The sequence below is a fragment of the Otolemur garnettii genome, unplaced genomic scaffold, assembly GCF_000181295.1.
Source record: "Otolemur garnettii isolate 467f Iridium unplaced genomic scaffold, OtoGar3 scaffold00200, whole genome shotgun sequence".
NCBI classification, from domain to species: domain Eukaryota; kingdom Metazoa; phylum Chordata; class Mammalia; order Primates; family Galagidae; genus Otolemur; species Otolemur garnettii.
This window is the reverse complement of record NW_003852595.1, coordinates 2,211,846-2,217,911: the sequence shown is the minus strand read 5'-3', so window position 1 is coordinate 2,217,911 and position 6,066 is coordinate 2,211,846.

Below are 6,066 nucleotides of genomic sequence, written 5' to 3'. Positions count from 1 at the left end.
CCACCTTAGGTGTACGTGGCTGGTGCCTTAGCCACTTGAGCCATAGGCACCGAGCCAGTGAATTCTATCTTAATAAGTTGTTGTAGAAAAATAGAAAAAGATGCTTAAATCTTTTTATTAGGCTAGTGTGATGTTGATGTCAATATCAAATAAGGACATTACAAGAAAAGACAATTACAGGTCATTGATGTAGGTAAAGTAGACTTAAATAAAATGTTACCTTAAATCCAAAAGTGCCATCAAAAAACTGCAACACTGAGATGAAGAGGGTTTATCTAAGGAAGGTAAGAATGATCCATCTAAAAAATATTATTAGGCTATTAAATCTGAAATGTCCAATTTCTAACCAAAAGTTTAGTTTATTACATCTCAAACAAGCAGCGGTATTCAATTAATCAAAGTCTGCACCTAAACTATGGACAGTTTCGCCATCTTAGCAGGAGCTTGTGTGTGTCAGCAGCAGAGAAGCCTGCAGAGCCAGCGGTGAGGAAGTTGCCAAAGGCATTTCCCGTAGCTTGTTGAGAAGGGAATTTTTTCCTTGGAAGAAGTGGTTGTCAGTTGGTGCAGGTCTGGGGAACACAGTGGATGACTAGGAGTTTCCAAATCCAGCTTCTGCTGTTTGAGCGGCATTGTTCTTGCAACATGTGGTCGAGTGTTATCTTGAAAGAGGACTGACCTGTCTCCACTGACCAATCTCAGCTGCTAAATCATAAGCATCCTCTTCATGTCATCTGTTTGTCTGCAGCAAATATCCACTGTAATTGACCAAGTTTCATGAAGCTATAGTGGAAAATAGCTGCCCTGGACCACTGAACAGACACCAGGAGCTTTTTTTGGCAAATATTCTATTTTGGACTGTGCACTTCATCTTTATCCAACCTGTGCCAAATGCTTGTGATTGCCAAAAAGAATCCATTTTTCAGCACATGTCATATGTTACTATACAGTGTAGAAATGGTTTGCCCTATGTCATGACCAAGTAAGGCAAGCTTCCGGACGATTTCCCTCTGACACGTGCTGAATTCACGTGGAACCCATCTGCCCCTCTCTATCTGGCCATTTGTTTCCAGTGGTGCAGTATTGTAGGAATAGCACCATCAGCCCACTCTGCTAATGCAGACGTAGGGTGAGATGGACTCACTTCCAGTGCGGCGTTCGGCTCATATTTCCCACCTTGGACTCAGGTAGCCCATGTGGCTCCTGTTCAATATTAAATCACTCAAACCCTTGGCAGATGGTGCGTTCATCAGCCACATCCTTCCCACATACTTAGTTGATACTTGGAGCTGTCTGAGTAGCATTGGTTCCACAATGGGATGCGTATTCAGAGATTCCTTCCCAAGTGGCCCAGACTGTTTCCAGGGCCTGTTGTGTCTCTACTCTGGGTGCAGCAAAGAGAGAGTCTGGCTGTGTGTCCACTCGTGTGAGTGCAAAGACCCTTGTAGTTCATCCAGAACCAAGGGTGTGGGGAGAATGGAGCAGGCTGCAGGCCCCGTCAAAGGGTCCGGGGAAAGGCCAGCTCCCCGACCTGCCACGTGCCAGCCAGCAGGGGATGCTGAGACCTCTGAAGTCAGTCTTGGTCCCTTCCAGCCATTGTGAAGACAGAAATAAGGTAACACAATGAGGAGTTGAGGGATAGAGTAGATGTGAGGGTACAGAAGGAGGACAGGAGGCCAGTCTGGGATGAAGCGAGGCTTCATGGAGAGGGAGAAGAGAGGACAGTGGGGTCTAAAGGCCAGCTGGCTTTCACACAGTTTGGAGATGACCCTTTATCAGTAGGGGTGGAATGTGGGAGAAGGTTGCTAGAGGGAGTCGTCCTCGTCTATAGAGGGACCGGTTTTGCACTAAGGGCAAATCTCCCTTGATAGGCCGCCAGCCGGGGCCGGAGTAGAAAGTCGCTTTCCAGGCACAGCGGCCCTGAAACTCCCCGGTGTGTGTGTGTGGGGGGGTTGCTGTGATCATGCTGTTTGGTTTCTGGCCTGCTTTTTCTCACTAGCTGTCTCCCAAAATGACTGTAATTTTGTCGGGATCATGCGGATTCCTTCCCCACAGATAGAGCATATTTTATTTAACAGTGTTTTAGTTTGGTTAATAACTCTTTAATATTTACATTGTGAGTTCCCATTTATACTATTTGCCACCTCATGGTAACATGAGTCCTCTATATTTACCATCCCTCAAGAGCCGAGTGGTGGCCTGGAAGGTCAGGAGTCTGAGAGGATTTGGGTCATGAATCAGGACCGATTTGTCCCAACTGATAGTATAAAAACCAGGGGCAGGGACAGGCACTTCAAAATGCCTGATTCCAGCACCTCGCACAGTGATGTGCCCATGACCATCAAGTGGGAAAGGAAGGAAGGAATGGACTTGAACTCTCCTAAAGGCTCAGGCAACCAGAGGAGCGTGCAGACAGCCTTCCATCTGGCAGCGGCCTCCCGCGCGCACGTGCAGGTGTCCTTGTGCGTGAGAAGCAATGAAGCTGATGAACAACAGCAATGGTTTCGAAATTTGCATAAAATGCGTACAGAAAGAACTATGTTCTGCCTTTTAACAACCTTGAGGTACTCACATGTGTAAACCAGGAATGCTACACTTGGAATAAGTGCCACTTTTGTTCAGCTCCCTGATTACACATTCAAATAAATGTACACAGTTTTATTTGAATGTGTAATCCCGTGTGAACAGGAACGTTCAAACAACTCATTTGGTCCATTTATTTAGATCTCTGATGGCTCATTCCAGTAAAATGCCTGCACATTCCCCCTTTTTCTTTCCCTGCCATTAACTGAAAGAAACGTAATTTAAAGCATTTTGTTAAAATAGCATTAAGGATGGTGGGTTTTTCTTTCTCTTTCTTTTTCTTTCTTTCTGGTGTTGTTACGTTGAACTGTAAGACATAGAAACGTGTGCATTGTCACAAAAATGAATACACGTTATATATACCTCAACAGCATTTTACTGAGCAAAACACCCTCGTGTACAACAATGAATTTCTTTATATATAAAGCAAAAAATACTGCTTCCACCAAAACTAAAAGGAAAAGAGAGGCTTCCTCGCCTCCGCTGTTGCTTTCGCTATTGTAGCCTGCAGGACTGGTGGGGGAAGGTGGAGGGGAGACCTTTATCCTTTATATGAAGGTTTAACAGACGATGGAGGAAAACTCCCCAGGAAATTAGAAAGTGAGGTACGTGGATTTTTCTAATTCTTATAGCTGTGCCCCAGAGCCATTGATGTGGGGAGTGATATGATTTTGGAGCTGAGTTTCCAAAAGGTTTATCTGAGCCAAGTGTCAGAGGAGAAGGGGCGGGGAGAACTGGGAAGGGGCTTCTGCCAATACCAGTCTCAGAGCGATGAGGACTAAACTGGGGTCACAGCAACTGCACGGGACGGGGGACACGGGACGGGGGACACGGTCGGCAGGTGTCGGCAATGGAGCAAGGAACATGGGGTTAGCGTCAAGTGGGCATCACCGCCTGCCCTCTCTCCTGAACACTGACCCTCCTTTCAAAACTCTAACGGACTTAACACACAGGGTGGGTCTTCCAGAAACTCAAAATCCTCATGATCCACCCTGAATTTATCCTCCTTTCTGCTTAGTTTCCCCACACAGTTTAGGGACCTGTCAGAATGCCCCTCCACCCCAACATCCTTGAACACTGCCCAGCTGGCAAACTTCAGGTCACTTTCTTTATCCCCAAAGGGCTTTTGCGTCCCATGCTAGTTTAAGCGCGAGCAATCTTTCCTTCCTGCCTCCCCTGGAGACGCGCTCAGAACAGGGGCAGACGGCACCGCGTGCCTTAGGGCGGAAGAAGGGCAGGGTCATAAGAGCTCCCGCCTCGCTTTAGGCTTCTCCTTTCTCTCCGGCTCTTTCCAGACAGACGAGTTGCAAGGTGATTATTAGGGAGGAGCAGGGTGGGCTCACTGGACCAGGGCAGCCAGCTCTCGCCCCACCCAGTTCACTGGAGTGGGAGAGAAAATAAGAATGTGAGGCAAGCCCTGCTCAAAAACACTGTGCCTCTGGCTGGAGCGGTCCCTCTTCTTATCTCTGAGTAAACACAGCCTGATAAAGTCTGGGCCACTCTACCCATCTGGCGGAGCTGGAAGGAGAGGCCCCCTCTTCTTGCCTCCACCCGTTGCAATCTAGCTTCCATTCCCATAATTTTAAAGAAACCACTCTGGAAAAATGGCCACCTGAGCTGCAGCTCTGCGCGGCCCTCCGCACCCGCTCTGCGCGGCCCTCCGCACCGGCTCTGGGCCTACTTGCCTCTTTGCTTCTGGGCTGCTCCTGGCCCCTCCCCCTTTCCAGCTGCCCCCTGCTGCCTGCACCTGCAGCTCTTCCTTCTCCTCCGTCTTGCCGGATTGATCCGGCTTTGTCTCTCTCTGGTCTTTTTCTCCACTGAAAATCTCAATTCATCATCTGGTTTCAACATCCACTTTCACCCAGATGACTTTTAAATCTCTATCTTTGTTTTTGAAATCTCACCTAAGCTCCAGTCTCATATTTCCAACCATCTGCTCGAAATCTCCTGTTATTTTCCGGCTTCTCCAAATAAGTGTGCCTAAAAATGAAACTCACCAGCCTTCCTCCCAAACCTGTAGATTTCCCGGTAGCACAAGTCCCAGACACGCAGACCCAGTCTAATGGTTACACACTCATTCACTGACGTGAACACTAACTAACTGAACAGCTGTCACACTGGAGGCACTGGTCAGCCTCTGGGGACACATTCTTGCCTCAGCCCCTTTAACTCTTTTTTATTTACCATCCCATTCATTGCTAAATTGTGACAATTCCATCTTGATAATATCTTTCAAATGCATCCTGGCCTATGTTTCTAGCTTCTGCTGTTCAGACGCAGAGTGTTGTGATGTCTCAGAGGGAGCGTTGCTGCGGCTGTGTCCCGTGTTCCTCTCCTCTAATTCCTACGGCAATCCTTCTCCAGAGTCATCTTCTCAAAACACTTTCCACTGACCAGAAGCCGACACACAGAAGTGGAAAAACAGCTCCGTCTCAGCTGGCTGTGACTGTCAGCAGTCACTTACCTCTCCTGAGCCTGTTCCTCCCTTTGTAAGATGGGCCTGATGGCATCTTCCTCAGCCAGGATGCCGTCAGGATTAGGACAGTGTTGAGGCCATTATTCTTGAACAGCATCATGAAGTGTGTGCCAGCATAAGATCCTTTTCCAAGGTCAGGAAACTGAGGCACAGTGTGGTTTCAAAAGTAATGTGCACAAGGACACACAGCTGAGAAGCACAAAGCCGGGACTAGGACCTGTGCAGTCTGGTTCCAGAGTACAGGAATACTCTGACACACAGCAGGAACTGAAATATTACTTTCTGTCATCTTCCCAGATACATGAACTAATTTGGACTGATTTTCCCTCTTTTTGCATAAACTAGACAGTCAGGTTTCTGACATTTGCAACTGAAAGAGTCTTAATGATGCATCTGCCAACCAGCGTGTTCACCATTAGTGCGCGTTAGGGAGGCACAGAAAAGTCTAAGGCAGTGGTTCTCAACTTCCTAATGCCACTCTATGTACTTTCATTCTTAAAAAGGGGTGGTGACCCCCAGGTTGAGAACCGCTGGCCAAATCAAACTCCATGTACAACATGTAACTTGTTAATAATCTCTTTTCAAAACACATAAAACCTTTAAAAGGACCAGTGCATAGAAAGCTTAACAAAAGCATACTCCTTGAGTATATTCTCTAAACATACGCAGATGTTTACTCACACACGGAGACAACGTCCGATGATCAGCCTTGTGGTTTACAGCGTGTAGCTTCGATTTCAAGCTTTCTGTCTGGGCACTGCAGGCATCTCATCGGAAGTGTCACACGTCAAGGAGCTAATATACTTGAACTTCGGCTCGGCGCCTGTGGCTCAAGTGGCTAAGGCGCCACCCCACGTACACCCAAGGTGGCAGGTTCGAATCCAGCCCGGGCCCGTCAAACAACAATGACGGCTGCAACCAAAAAATAGCTGGGCATTGTGGCGGGCGCCTGTGGTCCCAGCTACTTGGGAGGCTGAGGCAGGAGACTCGATTGAGCCCAGGAGTTGGAG